The sequence below is a fragment of the Sus scrofa genome, unplaced genomic scaffold (genome assembly GCF_000003025.6).
Source record: "Sus scrofa isolate TJ Tabasco breed Duroc unplaced genomic scaffold, Sscrofa11.1 Contig981, whole genome shotgun sequence".
Taxonomy (NCBI): domain Eukaryota; kingdom Metazoa; phylum Chordata; class Mammalia; order Artiodactyla; family Suidae; genus Sus; species Sus scrofa.
The window spans coordinates 145,897-163,249 of NW_018085364.1; the positions used below are offsets into that span (position 1 = coordinate 145,897).

General features: G+C 46.2%; 1 pseudogene; it reads right to left on the bottom strand.

The window, feature by feature from the left end:
• Nucleotides 1-14,681, bottom strand: part of LOC110259186 — a 38,420-nt pseudogene extending 23,739 nt beyond the window's left edge.
• Between the last annotated feature and the right edge of the window lie 2,672 nt (nt 14,682-17,353).

The following is a 17,353-nucleotide window of genomic DNA, read 5'->3' on the forward strand; positions in this document are numbered from 1 at the left end:
CACTTTAAGAAAAAGAGGAAGATCACTGGTACGACTGTAAATAAACCTCTTACTGGGTAAAGGGGAGGAGGTGAGAAGGTGAGAAGACAATGGTGTAAATCCCTAAACCCCGTCATGTGGACACCACACAAAAAAGGTCAAAAACTGAAGAGCAGTAGCAAAGAAAAGGGGCCAAGGGAGAAAATGACAGAAGGGCAGAGATGCAGGAAATAACCAAGAGCAACAGGACCGACTGTGCCCCGAGGGTCCAGGGTGGTGAGGATGCTCTGCTGTGTGCGGGGTACAGACAACAGAGCCGCACGTCCGTTACAGAGTTTCCAAAGCCCCTGACAGAGGCTTCCCAGGGAAGCAGGCACTGTACCTCGGTGCCCACTCTCCTACTCTGAGAACTCCTCTGGATGGAGTTTAATTTCTGAAATTGTGGAGCTCAACCAAGTGGATGACTCAACTTCACTTATGCCGTATTATCATCACTTCTGTAACACAAGCTGTGTTTTAAGTAAATAGTATACCGTCTTCATGCAACAAACTTAGTGACATCAGCTACCGTCCAGGCCCTGGGCTGTTCCTATGCTTGCAGCGCTTCCCCAACCACCTCCAAAACTGCCTCTCATGTCTGCATTCCTCCAGACATTATTAATTTTTTTTCTCCCAGAAGCCAAGGTCTCCACAGCTGATATTCTTACTGTAACTGAATGATGCACTAAGACTTAAGTTATAATTTCACTGAATTCAGGGAAGGACATTAGGGATGACCAAAACAAAACAACTCTTGCCTCCTGAGAGCTACCTTCCATCTGCCAAAGTGGCTGGCTTGTGGTCAGTGAAGGGAAGTCTCTGGAGATGCACGGCTTTGACGAAAGGGCCCCCGCGGCTACGGAGACTGCAGCCTGAGCATGGCCCAGTCACCAGGGGAGGCAGGAGGGCGTCTCACCTATACCAGTGCCTCCTTCATGGCTGTCCAGTTGGACACCCACCAAGCACACTCCAGGACGAGGTAAGGGTTGATGTGGCCCTTGGACTGGCCGTACTCTGTCAAGGCTTACCACTGGTTCAACTCCTTGGAGCACCTAAAGACAAGGGATTTGGGGCCAAAGCTCAGTGACCATACCACAGATTCTGAAAGGGCAGGGGGCAGGATTTTAAGTCATTTACTTCCACTCCAGAGAAGGGTGGGCTTCAGTGGTGCTCCAGGCCAGTGAACAACAAGCCCACCAAGGAACTGCCCCCAGCCCCTCCCAAGTGGGGACTAAGCACGGGACCTAAGCACGGGAGCTGATGGAGACCCAGCAATCATTTATTGTCTCTATCAGACTCTCAATTACCCAAGACTCCACAGCTGTCTGCAGATTTCTGTCTGTGCCTTTCTTTATGGGCCATAACAGTAGCAAAGGCCCCTGTTAAAGACACCCATTATGAGAACATTTCAGAGACTGCATTGGTTCCCTTAGCTGATTCCTGAACGTATCACCATTCAGCTCACCAAATCCAGTGATCCTCCCAAAGCTGGTATTCTGGGAAAATAGCAGGGGATGGGTTACTTCTCTTATGTTCTTTTTTGGCTTTATCCATTGCCTTTTCATACGATTCTTGAGCCTAAAAATGTTAAGAATGCTTTCAAACTGCTGTTTAACTAGAAACTTTTGCAGGATCATTGTTCAATTATTTAGGACAAGTGGGGTCACAGACCCAGGAGCATCTTGAGCTCTTCTCCAAGATCATCTGACACACATGGGTGTCCCCTCCCAGCACACAGAGTGTGGAGAGGAGGGTGCCTGACCCCTACCCCCACCCAGAGCGGAGGAGTGGGAGACCACCCACAGCCCGGTGCACATTGCCAGCCTTCAGTGCTGAGAGCAGGGCCACAGCCACGCCTGTGCTTCCGGAGCTTCCGTGGCTCAGTGTCCTACATAGGGCTGTGACCAAACCTCTAACAGTGACCACACCACAGTGAGCGGACAAGCATGAGGATTAAAATTTCCAAACTAATCACAATCCACCTACCATTTCCAAGAGGACCAACAAATGCAGCTAAAAAACATCCACATGAGCAACCAGCAGGTAAGGACTCAGGACTGAGCTTTAAAGACACTCACGTCATAGCTATATCTCTCTTAAATTGAGACTTCAATGCAAGAGCCTTATGTGTAGGATAAATAAATGCTTCAGATTAAAACTTTGAACTTCTTCATTTTACTTTTTTTTTTTTTTTTTTTTTTTTGCTTTTTTAGGGCTGTACCCATGGCATATGGAGGTTCCCAGGCAAGGGGTGGAATAGGAGCTGTAGCTGCCAGCCTACACCACAACCACAGCAACGCCAGATCAGAGCAGCATCTGTGACCTACACCACAGCTCACAGCAATGCCAGATCCTTAACCCACAGAGCAAGACCAGGGATCGAACCTGTATCCTCATTACTAGTCAGATTCATTTCTGCTGAGCCACAAAGGGAACTCCTGAACTTCTGTAAACATGGACTAACTTGAGGACGTGATAATGAAGAACCCTCCTATTGGCTTTTCACTAACCAGGTGACCCAGACACACGCCCAAAGCGCTACCTGCTCAAAGAACCCGTGCTGCTTGTAGGCGATGGCTGTCACCATCTCTGAATACTTGCCGCGCTTCTGCCACAAGCCCGCCCACATGTCTTCCTCTTGTAACAAAGAGTAGAGTTCAGCAAGGGAATTCAGAATCTCCTGAAAACACATGGGTTCTGAGGGCCCATGACCACAGAGCAACTTCATGGTGCCGTAATTTAATTTATGGAAGCTGTGACGATGTCACCAGCAGGGAAGAGGTAACTAGCAGGAAAGGGGAGCCTCACCTGCTGAGGGGGCGTTATGCTCTCCTGGTCATAAAATTCCGAGGTTTGCTTCGGCTTAATCTGCAGACTCAGACCTTTTTCAAAAGCCTGGTGCTCGAGCATCAAGGTGGAGCAGAACCAGAGGTTGTGGGTCTTCCCCAGGTACTTGAGGATGCAGGGCCGGATGGGGATGGGGTGGATGCACTTGGACATGGCTTCCACGAAGCAGTTGAGCGCACTTGGGCTGGCAGTCCCGCTGCACCTGGTGGCTGCCGCTGCACAGGAAGGGGCTGATCTCGCCCGCCCGAGCCTGAAGCCAAGGAGCGTGTTAGCCAGGGTCTCTGGTCAAACGTCAGCGAGTCCTGACTCCCTCACAAGGCATCGAAACACTTCTGATCATTCACTCTCTGATAAGGGTGGTTTCTGCAGCCTTTACACGGAATCACGACGCCCTTTCACAGACACGTATTGAAAGCTAAAATTCTATTTTTCAAAAGAGGATTTAAAAAAGACACTCACATGCTGCTGTCTGTCAGACAGAATTTTCCACAACCTGGGAAAAAGCTGCACCCACGTCTTTTCGGCCAGCGTGGTGGAGATGTGGCAGAGCTGGATGAAGGTGCTGAGCAGAGCTTCCATCTACAGAGAAAAAGACTGGTGAAGCCAGGCACCGGCAGGCCAGAAATCCTGCCCCTGGGTGCCTCTCACGCCCCTGCTCAGGAGGCACGGCTGCCCCGCACTTGGCCCGCATCCAAAGACTTGAAGAAAGCTCATGCAAGTGACAGACGGCTTCTGCGCAGGAGAATGCCCCGGTGTGCTGAGAGCTGCGTGCAGTCGAGGAGAGGGCTCGGCAGTGACGGGCCTCCACGTCTCAACCCCAGAGAGTATGTCTCAGCCTACTGACCCCTCGCGGGGGAGACGCACCAACACAAAGCTGATGCGCAAAGTGCCTCAAAGGCGCACAGGGGCCTGCAAAGCAGAGGCTGCCTCCAACACGTGGAGCAAAGAGCAGACGCACACTCCTATGAGCTAAGCTATCCGCCAAGAGGGCTCATGCTGAAGAACAAGTGGAGACCCACCCAAGTTCAGTCTCTGCAACTGACAGTGGACAGGAGGAGAGGTGATGGGAGGCTACAGGACTGGGCCAGAACCCCCCACGAATGCGACAAGAGCTGGAAACGGGAAGCACAAAGGGGCACATGAACTCCACAGAGGTGTTTGATTTTTTTTTTTTTTTTTTTTTTTTTTTTTGTCTTTTTGCCATTTCTTGGACCGCTCTCCCGGCATATGGAGGTTCCCAGGCTAGGGGTCTAATCGGAGCTGTAGCCGCCGGCCTACGCCAGAGCCACAGCAATGCAGGATCCGAGCCGCATCTGCAACCTACACCAGAGCTCACGGCAACGCCGGATCCTTAACCCACTGAGCAAGGTCAGGGATCGAACCCGCAACCTCATGGTTCCTAGTCGGATTCGTTAACCACTGCGCCACGACGGAACTCCAGGTGTTTGATTTTTGTCAACAGCTTGCTGTTTTTGGAACATGAGTTTCTTATGAACAGCCAGGTTTCTAGCTGCTTGAAGCCCACCTCCCCACACGGCATCAAGCAGCTGGCGCAGAGGGGCTCGGGGACACGCTCGCCAGGATGCTGCAGGCCCTGCCACCCCCAAGAGAGAGACACAGGCAGCATGCCAATGTTTTCCTTTTCAGCCAAGAGCAGACTTGACGTCATATCCACATCGCTATTAAGAATGTGTGAACCAAAGATACGAGCATTCCAAGGAAATGGGTGACAACATTTAAGTGAAAAATACTCTGAATTTGCTACTAAGGCTGCCCCATGAGGAAGACAGTGATGAAACGAGCCTGGCGGACCTCACAAGGCTGCTCCCCTCAACCCGGGTAGGGGTGGCAGGTGCTAAGCACTCCGTGACCACAGACCTGCCCACAGCAACGCTCTTCTCAGCCCTGAAGCGGGTCTTCCATAGGCTCTGGATTGCTCACAACATACAGAGTTTCCGAGGGAATCACGATCCCCTCCCACCTGCACAGACCTTCACTTCCCAGAGTGTATCAAGAAATTTGTTGTGTCTGTTGGTTAACATATGCAGCTGGTTTCCAATGTCCTTTTCAGAAAGTTCTTTGGTTTTGTGTGTGCTGGTCTGATCTCCCAGGGCTAGTTCAATATCTATCTCTACATCCTAAAAAACAAAAACAAACAAGGTCAAATAGATAAAGAAAATCAACAACCACAACCTTTTTTTTTTTTTTTTTTTGGCTTTTTGCCTTTTCTAGGGCCGCTCCTGAGGCATATAGAGGTTCCCAGGCTAGGGGTTCTTATCAGAGCCACAGCCAGTGGCCTACACCAGAGCCACAGCAATGTGGGATCTGAGCTGCATCTACAACCTACACCACAGCTCACAGCAACGCCAGATCCTTAACCCACTGAGCAAGGCCAGGGATCGAACCCACAACCTCATGGTTCCCAGTTGGATTCCTTAACCACTGTGCAATGATGGGAACTCCAACAACCACAGCTCTTTAAACTTCTTGTTACATTTTTGGCACATAAAATTTTCTTTTCCTAAAAGTTCAATCCTGAATTGTAAAATAAACAACGAGCAGGTTAAATTCGATCAGACCCATTTCTCTTTTTTCCTTAAGTGTCACTATAAAAATGTCACCGTTTTGCTTTTACATTTGGACTATATAAGGAAAGAAGTACAACTTTAAGTAGCAAAAATAATGAAGATTATTAGGAACTAAGGCCTCCCACTCCTCAAAATGCAATACAGCTGCCTGGCTGCCAGGCTCATCGAGATCAAGGCTACTGCCAGCGTCCACACACAGAATCTTGTTGGCACAGTGTTTTACACAACTCAGTCCCCAAAAAGAATGACTCTGCCATCTGTCTAAAGCTTTTGGGTAGTCAGTCAAAACCAGTCATCAATCTTGGCTCTAAATCAAGTTATCAACCACTTGGAGTGTGCCCTTGAAAATGCAGAAGAATCACTCCAAAAGGGCAATTTATTTCACACAGACAGATTACAGAAAGAAAAAAGATATCACCAAATGTCTCAGGCTTATCAACTGCCAAATGAGGGACATTTTAAATTCTTTGTTAATAATTTTCATCATCCTTCCTTTATCTTGCTTGTGTGCGTGAGAGACCCTTGCTTCTTAAAGTTTGAGTACATCCATTCCTTGCTCCTAACAGATAATATCATGCAGAATGCAAACACATTTAAGAATTTTATTTAGAAACTTTTTTTTTTTTTGAAGGAGACTTTATTCTATTTTATTTTTTATTTATTTATTTTATTTTATTATTATTTTTTTTTAAATTTTATTTTCCCACTGTACAGCAAGGGGGTCAGGTTATCCTTACATGTATACATTACAATTACAGTTTTTCCCCCACCATTTCTTCTGTTGCAACATGAGTATCTAGACATAGTTCTCAATGCTATTCAGCGGGATCTCCTTGTAAATCTATTCTACGTTGTGACTGATAAGCCCAAGCTCCCGATCCCTCCCACTCCCTCCCCCTCCCATCAGGCAACCACAAGTCTCTTCTCCAAGTCCATGATTGATTTTCTTTTCTGAGGAGATGTTCATTTGTGCTGGATATTAGATTCCAGTTATAAGTGATGTCATATGGTATTTGTCTTTGTCTTTCTGGCTCATTTCACTCAGTATGAGATTCTCTAGTTCCATCCATGTTGCTGCAAATGGCATGATGTCATCCTTTTTTATGGCTGAGTAGTATTCCATCGTGTATATATACCACATCTTCCGAATCCAATCCTCTGTCGATGGACATTTGGATTGTTTCCATGTCCTGGCTATTGTGAATAGTGCTGCAATGAACATGCGGGTGCATGTGTCTCTTTTAAGTAGAGCTTTGTCCGGATAGATGCCCAAGAGTGGGATTGCAGGGTCATATGGAAGTTCTATGTATAGATTTCTAAGGTATCTCCAAACTGTTCTCCATAGTGTCTGTAGCAGTTGACATTCCCACCAACAGTGCAGGAGGGTTCCCTTTTCTCCACAGCCCCTCCAGCACTTGTTATTTGTGGATTTATTAATGATGGCCATTCTGACTGGTGTGAGGTGGTATCTCATGGTAGTTTTGATTTGCATTTCTCTTATAATCAGCGATGTTGAGCATTTTTTCATGTGTTTGTTGGCCATCTGTATATCTTCCTTGGAGAAATGTCTATTCAGGTCTTTTGTCCATTTTTCCATTGATTGATTGGTTTTTTTGCTGTTGAGTTGTATAAGTTGCTTGTATATTCTAGAGATTAAGCCCTTGTCAGTTGCATCATTTGAAACTATTTTCTCCCATTCTGTAAGTTGTCTTTTTGTTTTCTTTTGGGTTTCCTTTGCTGTGCAAAAGCTTTTCAGTTTGATGAGGTCCCATGGGTTTATTTTTGCTCTAGTTTCTATTGCTTTGGGAGACTGACCTGAGAAAATATTCATGATGTTGATGTCAGAGAGTGTTTTGCCTATGTTTTCTTCTAGGAGTTTGATGGTGTCCTGTCGTATATTTAAGTCTTTCAGCCATTTGGAGTTTATTTTTGTGCATGGTGTGAGGGTGTGTTCTAGTTTCATTGCTTTGCATACAGCTGTCCAGGTTTCCCAGCAATGCTTGCTGAATAGACTTTCCTTTTCCCATTTGATGTTCTTGCCTCCCTTGTCAAAGATTAATTGACCATAGGTGTCAGGGTTAATTTCCAGATTCTCTATTCTGTTCCATTGGTCTGTCTGTCTGTTTTGATACCAGTACCACACTGTTTTGATGACTGTGGCTTTGTAGTATATCTTGAAGTCTGGGAGAGTTATGCCTCCTGCTTGGTTTTTGTTTCTCAGGATTGCTTTGGCGATTCTGGGTCTTTTGTTGTTCCATATAAATGTTTGGATTGTTTGTTCTAGTTCTGTGAAAAATGTCATGGGTCATTTGATAGGGATTGCATTGAATCTGTAGATTGCTTTGGGTAGGATGGCCATTTTCACAATATTGATTTTTCCAATCCAGGAACATGGAATATCTTTCCATTTCTTTCCATCTTCTTTGATTTCTTTGATTAAGGTTTTATAGTTCTCGGCATATAGGTCCTTTACCTCCTTGGTCAGGTGTATTCCGAGGTATTTGATTTTGTGAGGTACAATTTTAAAAGGTATCGTCTTTTTGTATTCCTTTTCTAATGCTTCATTGCTGGTATACAGAAATGCAACTGACTTCTGAATGTTAATCTTATATCCTGCCACTTTGCTGAATTTATTAATCAGTTCAAGGAGTTTTGGGGTTGAGTCCTTAGGGTTTTCTAGGTATAGAATCATGTCATCTGCATACAGTGACAGTTTGATCTCTTCTCTTCCTATATGGATGCCTTTTATTTCTTTTGTTTGTCTAATTGCTGTGGCCAGGACTTCCAAAACGATGTTGAAGAGCAGTGGTGAGAGTGGGCATCCCTGTCTTGTTCCAGATTTGAGTGAGAAGGCTTTCAGTTTTTCCCCATTGAGGATTATATTTGCTGTGGGTTTATCATAAATGGCTTTGATTATATTCAGGAATGTTCCCTCTATACCCACTTTGGCGAGGGTCTTGATCATGAATGGATGTTGAACTTTGTCAAATGCTTTTTCTGCATCTATTGAGATGATCATATGATTTTTGACTTTTTTTTTGTTAATGTGGTATATGATGTTGATTGATTTGCGTATGTTGAACCATCCTTGTGAACCTGGGATGAACCCAACCTGGTCATGGTGTATAATTTTTTTGATATGTTGTTGCATTCGGTTGGCTAAGATTTTGTTGAGAAGTTTTGCATCTATATTCATCAATGATATTGGGCGATAGTTTTCTTTTTTGGTGGTATCTCTGCCTGGTTTTGGAATGAGGGTGATGGTGGCCTCATAGAATGTCTTTGGGAGTATTCCTTCTTCTTCAACCTTTTGAAAGAGTTTAAGGAGGATGGGCACCAATTCCTCTTTATATGTTTGATAGAATTCACCTGTGAAGCCATCTGGTCCTGGGCTTTTATTTGTAGGGAGTGATTTTATGACCTCTTCAATTTCATTTCTAGTGATTGGTCTGTTCAGTTGGTCTGTTTCTGCTTGATTCAGTTTTGGCAGGCTGTCAGATTCTAGAAAATTGTCCATTTCTTCCAGATTGTCAAACTTATTGCCATATAGTTGTTCATAGTATTCTCTTATGGTTTTTTGTATTTCTGCTGTATCCGTTGTGATTTCTCCTTTTTCATTTATAATTTTGGTGATTTGGGTTCTTTCTCTCCTCTTTTTAGTGAGTCTGGCCAGGGGTTTGTCAATTTTGTTCACCTTTTCAAAGAACCAGCTCTTGGTTTTATTAATTTTCTCTATTGTTTTTTGAGTCTCTATTTTATTGATTTCTTCTTTGATCTTTACAATTTCCTTCCTTCTGCTGACTTTAGGACTTCTTTGTTCTTCTTTTTCTAATTCATTTAGGTGGAGAGTTAAGTTGTCAATTTGGGATCTTTCTTCTTTTTTGAGAAAGGCCTGGATTGCTATAAATTTCCCTCTGAGCACTGCTTTCGCAGCATCCCATAGATTTTGAGAGGTTGTGTCTTCATTATCATTTGTTTCAAGATAGTTTTTAATTTCCTTCTTGATTTCCTCATTGACCCATTGGTTTTTTAGTAGCATGTTGTTGAGTCTCCATGGAGTAGGTTTTTTCTCTTTCCTTTTCCCATGGTTGATTTCTAATTTCATGGCATTGTGGTCAGAGAAGATACTTGAGATAATTTCTATGCTCCTAAATTTATTGAGATTCGCTTTATGTCCCAATATGTGGTCGATTCTTGAGAATGTTCCATGAGCATTTGAGAAGAATGTGTATTCTGATTTTTTTGGATGTAGTGTCCTGAAGATATCAATGAAGTCTAACTTTTCTATTGTTTCCTTTAGGATCTCTGTTGCTTTATTGGTTTTCTGTCTAGAGGATCTGTCCATTGATGTGAGGGGGGTATTTAGGTCTCCTACTATGATTGTATTCTCATCAATATCTCCCTTTATGTCTGTTAATATTTGTTGTATGTATCTGGGTGCTCCTATGTTTGGGGCATATATGTTGATGATAGTAACATCCTCTCCTTGGATGGATCCCTTAATCATTAAATAGTGTCCTTCTTTGTCTTTCTTTATGTCTTTTGTTTTAAAGTCTATTTTGTCTGATATGAGCATTGTGACTCCTGCTTTTCTGTCATGTCTATTGGCATGAAATACTTTTCCCCAGCCTTTCACTTTCAATCTATATGTATCTTTTGTCCTAAGGTGAGTTTCTTGTAGGCAGCATATTGAAGGTTTTTGCCGTTTTATCCACTCAGCCATTCTGTGTCTTTTGATTGGGGCATTCAGTCCATTGACATTTAAGGTGATAATTGATAGATGATTATTTATTGCCATTTGATCCTCGTGTCCCAGTTGATTCTATGGTTCTCCATTCTTTTTTTTTTTTTTTGGTTGGATGGTCTCCTGTTATTATCTGCTTGAGTGTATTTTTTTTTTCATTTTTTGCAAATGCAATATTTGGTTTTGGCTTGTGGTTGCCCTGTTTTTTAAATATGCTAACCCCTTCCCATAATTGTGTGTTTTAGCCTGATGGTCCTGTAAGTTCAAACACTTCATTATTATATTAAAATTAAGAAGAGAGACATACATACAAACAAAAAGGATTATTTACCTCCTAACATCCCTTGCCCACATTTTATGGTTTTGATGACTCTTTTATTTTTTTCTTTTTAATTTTATTTTGTTTGAAGCATGTTCATGATTAAATCTGTATGCTGGCTTATTTGAGTGACTGCTCTCTGATTGTATCTTCCTCAGTCCTAGTTCTTCCTCTTCTTCTTCTTCTTCTTTTTTTTTTTCTTTTCTTTTTTCTTCCCTTTCCTTCCTTTCTTTTTGGTTTAGAGAAGCCCTTTCAATATTTCCTTTAACCTGGGTTTTGTGTTGCTGTATTCTTTAAGTTTTTGTTTGTTGGGAAAAATTTTTATTTCCCCTTCTATTTTAAATGATATTCTTGCTGGATAAAGTATTCTAGGTTGCATATTTTTTCCTTTGAGCACTTTAAATATCTCTTGCCATTCCCTCCTGGCCTGTAGTGTTTCTGTAGAGAAATCAGCTGATATTCTTATGGGGGTTCCCTTGTAGGTAACATTCTGGTTTTCTCTTGCTGCCTTTAGGATCCTCTCTTTATCACTAACTTTTGCCATTTTTATTATGATGTGTCTTGGTGTGGGTCTGTTTGGGTTCAGTTTGTTTGGGGCCCTCTGTGCTTCTTGTATCTTGAATCCAGTATCCTTTAGATTTGGGAAGTTTCCAGCGATAATTTCTTCAAATATATTTTCCATTCCTTTATCTTTTTCTACTCCTTCTGGAATTCCTATTATGCGTAGATTGGCCCGCTTTATATTATCCCATAGGTCTCTTATATTGCTTTCCAGTTTTTTGATTCGGTTTTCTGTCTGTTGACCAGATTGAGTGATTTCCATTATTCTATCTTCCATATCACTGATTCGTTCTTCTGCATTATTCATTCTGGTTTTTACTGCCCCTAGTTCAGTTTGCATCTCTGCAAATGAATGTTCTAGTTTTTCTTGGCTCCTCCTTATATTTTCTAGCTCCTTTCTGAGGGTATCTGCATTGCTGTTCATATCTTCTCTTAATTCCTTCAGTATTTTCACTATTTCTCTTTTGAACTCCAGGTCTGTCAGACTGCAGAGATCAGTTTCATTGTTGACTGTTTTAGGTGAGTTCTCCTGTTGGTTTGACTGGGGGTGGTTTCTCAGCTTCTTCATCTTGCTTGTTGTCTTCTTTCTCCTGAGGGAGTTGTACTCTCCGTTATCGGGTAGTGTTTGCCTTGTCACTGCCCTGGAATATTTCCTGAGGGCTGTCGTTGTTGGTCAATCTTTTTTTGAGGCAGTGTGGCTTTTCTGGAGTGTTGATGGGACTAACAGTGTTTCTTTGAAGCAAAGGAGGACTTCCTGAGGGCAGACAGGACTGGGAGGTCCACCCCACGATGGTAGCAGATTTCACTTGGTTCTCAGCACCCCCTGGGGTCTTGGGCGGGTAGCAGGGCCCTTGGAGACTCAAGAGGTTCCTCCCCAGGGCAGCCCGACTCAGAAAGACCGTCTGAGATCTTTTCCCGATTCCGCCAGGCTTGTTGCAGCTTTTCTGGGCTGCAGGGGGTCCTGCCTGGAGCTGGCAGTCCTATGCAGCTGGTCCACTAGGTCTCAGCACCCCTTGGGGTCTTGGGCGGGTAGCAGGGCCTTTGGAGACTCAAGAGGCTCCTCCCCAGAACAGCCCGACTCAGAAAGACCGTCTGAGATCTTTTCCCAAGTCGGCCAGGCTTGTTGCAGCTTTTCTGGGCTGCAGGGGGTCCTGCCTGGAGCTGGCAGTCCTATGCAGCTGGTCCACTAGGTCTCAGCACCCCCTGGGGTCTTGGGCGGGTAGCAGGGCCCTTGGAGGCTCAAGAGGCTCCTCCCCAGGACAGCCTGACTCAGAAAGACCGTCTGAGATCTTTTCCCAAGTCGGCCAGGCTTGTTGCAGCTTTTCTGGGCTGCAGGGGGTCCTGCCTGGAGCTGGCAGTCCTATGCAGCTGGTCCACTAGGTCTTAGCACCCCCTGGGGTCTTGGGCGTGTAGCAAGGCCCTTGGAGACTCAAGAGGCTCCTCCCGGGGGAGCCCGTCTCAGAAAAACCGTCGGAGAATTAGGTCGATCTATTCACGGCCTGGTTAGGCTTGTTCTAGCTTTTCTGGGCTGCAGGCCTTTTCTAGGGTGGTGTTTGGTGCTGCTCTGTGGAAGTGTAGCCCCTCCAAAGGGCAAGCAGGCCTGTGCAGGGAGAGCCCCTGCGGTGGTAGGCTTCAGGCAATTGTTGAGGCCAGCCCTCCTGGATGGCAGGCAGCCCCAGGTTCGGCGAGAGTGTAGGGGGTGGCGGGGGTGGGGGGAGGGAATGCACTGGGAAGCACAGCTTTCTGCTAGCTAGCGGGCCTGTAAGCTTGTTGTGGCGTGGGGGGTATTCTATGGGGACCCACCCCTTCTTCTCTCCCCTCCCCAGCACGGGCGCAGACCAGGCTCTTCTCCCAGGTTCCCTCTGAGGCGGCTTTCCACTTCCCCGCCCCTAGAGTATTGCTCCCTTCCTCTGCGACAGCTTTGTTTTCTAGTCTCCCAGGCAGTCTCTGCCCCGTCAAATGGTTTAGAGACCTCCCAAGCAGTTTCCGCTCTTCCCCGCCCCCTAGCCCGGGGACTAATCTCTGGAGCCGAGGTCTCGGTGCCCAGCCCCCCCCCCAGGCGTCCCCCGGCCCTTTCTTGGGGACTAACCTTCGGAGGCGAGGTCTCGGTGCCCAGCCCCAACCCAGGCGTCCCCCGGCCCTTTCCCGGGGACTAACCTCTGGAGCCGAGGATTCGGTGCCCAGCCCCCACCCAGGCGTCTCAATTTTTGGTGACTGTGCCCGTAGTTCAGATGGTCCGTTGGGTTCTTGATCGTTTTTCCGTACTCCGACTTACTGCTACACTCTTCTCTGCATCTGGAGATTCCTCCGGTTCGTTTGATCTTTCCCCCGGTAGGAGACTTTCCAGGGTGCGGGATCCCTTTCTCCTCCGCAGTTCCCTTTCGGGAGCGCCCGTCCCGCTCGGATTCACCTTCTCTCACTCTCCTCTTTTCTCCCGTTCTGCCCAATAATGTCACGAACTTCTTGCCGTTATTGGAGTTTAGGTTCCTCTGCCAGCGATTGGTTGTTGTTCTGTGCGAGTCATTTCTTCTGTAGATGTGCTTTTTTTGTTGTGTTTGTGGGAGAGGGCGAGCGTGTCCCCCTACTCCTCGGCCATCTTGTCCTCCCTATTTATTTATTTATTTTGTCTTTTTGCTATTTCTTGGGCCGCTCCCGCGGCATATGGAGGCTCCCAGGCTAGGGGTCTAATCGGAGCTGTAGCCACCAGCCTACGCCAGAGCCACAGCAACGCGGGATCGGAGCCGCGTCTGCAACCTACACCAGAGCTCATGGCAACGCCGGATCGCCAACCCACTGTGCAAGGGCAGGGACCAAACCCGCAACCTCATGGTTCCTAGTCGGAGTCGTTAACTACTGCGCCACGAAGGGAACTCCCTTTCTTCACATTTTAAAGGCGATTTTGTTTGCAAAGCTCTTCCCCTAGTTTCTGCCACAGACTCAGCGCTCAAATAAATACTTGTTCAGTTGCTGAATGAGATGGAGCCACAACTGACTATACCACTGACACTTGTTTTTCCGGATGGCTTCTCTGTCCTTCGCCCCAACGCTGAGGATCCTGCCAGCTCTCCAGTCCTGAGTTAATTAAATTCAAGACCTACAGTGAGAAACCAGGTGATCTCCCAAAGCACCTAAGAACACAATTCCCAGAAGGACTTTCGCGTCAAATGAGTCAGTTTCAGTTGACGCCCTGCCCCTCACAGGGAGCGGTCAGTGTGGGGCGGGGCCAAAGGTGTTATCCAATGGGCACCTCCGCCGGCTGAGGGGGCGGGGAAACTGTCAAAGGAGCCTCCCCGTGGAGGCACCAGTACTTTGGTCCGTTACTGGGGCAGCCGACATGGCTGCATCTGAGAGCAGTAGGAGAACAGCCTGTGGAGCCCAGCGCCAGCTCTCCTGTCTTCTGTGGGGCTTACTCCTTCCCCTGAAGTCAGTTGACCCTGCTTCCATGGTGTTGGTGGATGCAGAACCCCAAAACCTCCACACCCTTTGCCACTAGCCTGAGGAGGCCCTCTTTCAACACCTGTTCTTCCTCCCCGGCCAACGCAGAAGACATGGGCTTCTGGGGCACTTGTGAAGATGCTTCTCTGTGCCAGCGGTACCTGCCCATGGTGGGGTTAGGGGCCTCCTTCCCCTGGGGGCTGGGGCCTAGGTGGGAGGCAGGCCTGTGTCTCAGGGGTGTGCTTCTACACCAAAAGTGACCCATCAACTCATGGGATATCTGTGAATCCCTGCTCAGAGCAGGGACTCATTTACTTAATTCTTAATTATCTAACTTTTGCTGTGTGCCTGGCCCAGTAGGAATCTGAGGCTACCGTGCCTGAGATATGGCACTGGACCAGGTAGACATGGACCTGGGCTTTTCAGAGCCAAAGCCTAGCTGGAAACACATATAAAGCAAGTAATAACGACAGCCTTGACAGGGTGGGAGAAGCGTAGGGGTAACTTTTACAAGTTACCCTGGGGCTTGTTAGGATCCCCATTGTGCTTCTGAAATCCAGGCTAGTTAAGAGGGAAATGACTTGTCCAGGGCCATATATTTGCCTGCAGAGCCTGTATTTTCCAGAGCTCTTGCCTGGGCTATGGGAGTGTAGTGGGGGCTATGTGGGTGGTGTTCTGAGCACAGGGGTGTGTCATGTGCTGAAAGCATGAAAAAGAAAGCATGAGGCTTGAGTGTATTCCACTCATCCAGTCACTGAACAACAATTATGAGCTTACTTTGTGCCAGGACCTTCCTTTTGGCTGGTTTGGTGGGTTTTCCGTGACTGAGATCATGTGATGAACAAGACTGAGGTGGTGTATGAACACACCTCCAGCTGGAAAAGACAGGAAGCAAATAATTATCTAGGAAGTACCCTAATTACAGTTGTGTTTAGGGCTGAGAAATACAGCATGGCATTAGAGTCTGTCGTTTAGTTGAAAATGTTTAAGAGAACAGAGGACTTTAAAAAAACGTAAGAAAGAAAGAAAACAGGGATGTCAGAAAGTGTTCTGAAAGAGCAAGGAAGGAGGATGGATGGTTAGAGGAACTGAATGAGTGCCCTGAAGCTGGGGACCCAGAGGGACTTGGGTGGGGAGAAAAGTTTTGGGTTAAGGCTTGCATTTTTGAAGATTCTTGGAGATCAAGCAGAGTGAGTCCGAACATGGACTCTGGAGCCAGACGGTCACGCTGGTCCCAGCTCTGCCATTTGCTAGCTGTGTTAACTTGGGCAAAGGACTAAACCTCTCTGTGCCTCAGTTTCCTGATCTGTAGAATGGGGATGATATTAATACCCATGTTAGGAGTGCCCCTTGTGGCTTGGCGGTAACCAACCAGACTGGCATCCAGGAGGAAGTTTGGGTTTGGACCTGCAGAGAATCTAGTGCTCAGCCCTAAGTGCCATCATCATAGCCTGTGGGACTTTCAAAAGAAAGGCAGATGCTCAGGGCCTGCTCTAGATGTGCTGAATCAGAATCATTTGGAATAGGTTCCAGGTCCATAAATACTGGATAGGTTTACCACCTGGATGCATTTTATCCAAGCTTTATTTGCACTGGGTTTTCTCTCATCTGAAGAAAACATGCCAAGAGATAGTGAGAAACCATAATTTAATGTTTTAAGATGTTTTTAGGACTTACTGATGTCTGCATCTTCTCTGTACCATAGTAAACCCTTCATCTTGTCAAAAAGCCATCTTGTTCAGTAGGAATTCCTTGCATGATTGTGAACACATGACTCTCTGCCTCAGGTTCCTCATCTTTCAAATGGGGATACAGGAGTTCCCTGGGGGCCTAACCATTAAGGATCAGGTGCTGTCACTGCTGTGATCCTTGGCCTGCGAATTTCTGCTTGCCATGGGTGGGGCCAAAATAAATGAGTATAGTGATGGGGACCTTCCCTTTGTGAGGAGTGACTAAGATAATCCACGCGAAGTTCAGCACAGGATCTGGCACCAAGTGAAACCTTCAATAAGTTTTTTTTTTGCTAGTTTTTGGTTGTTATTTTTTTTAGGGCTGTTCCCATGGCATATGGAGGTTCCCAGGCTAGGGGTCAAATTGGAACTATAGAAGCTGGCCTATGCCACAGCAAAAGCAATGCCAGAGCCAAGGTGACCTACACCACAGCTCATGGCAACACCAGATCCTTAACCCACTGAGCAAGGTCAGGGATCAAACCTGCATCCTCATACTAGTCACTTCCATTTCTACTGAGACACAATGAGAAGCCTTCTTGCTGCTTGTTTTCAAAAAAATTAATCAAATTTCTGGGGCTGCCATGAGGTATACTTAGTTCCTGGGCCAGGGATCAGATCTGAGCCATCATTGAAAACTTAGCCTCAGCTGTGGCAGTGCCAGATTTTTAACACACTGTGAGGGGCTGAGGATTGAACCTGTGTCCTGGCACTGAAGAGACACCTCTGAACCCACTGCACCACAACAGGAATTCCACTTGTTGCTGGTTTTAATTTGCTGCCAGCCTGAATATTATTTGCTTGAAGTTACCGAAATAGCTTTAAGTCAGGCTGGTTCCTGCCACCCTGAGTTCAGCTGAAAGATCCCTACAGTCATGGTTAAAAAGCCAGTTTGCTCCCCAGGGCTCCTACAGTTTGGTTATTTCTGCTGGAATTTGCTGCATCCTTTGGTACAGAGCCCTTCTGTGCAAGATAAATGCCATGATCTGTCTCAGAGGGTAGTTGTGAGATTAAATGTGGAGCTCTTCCATCAGTGCTTAGCACATAGTAGGTGTTCAGAATTGGTCATTGTTATCATCAGCACCTCCTTTGTCCTCCTCCTCCTCCTCAT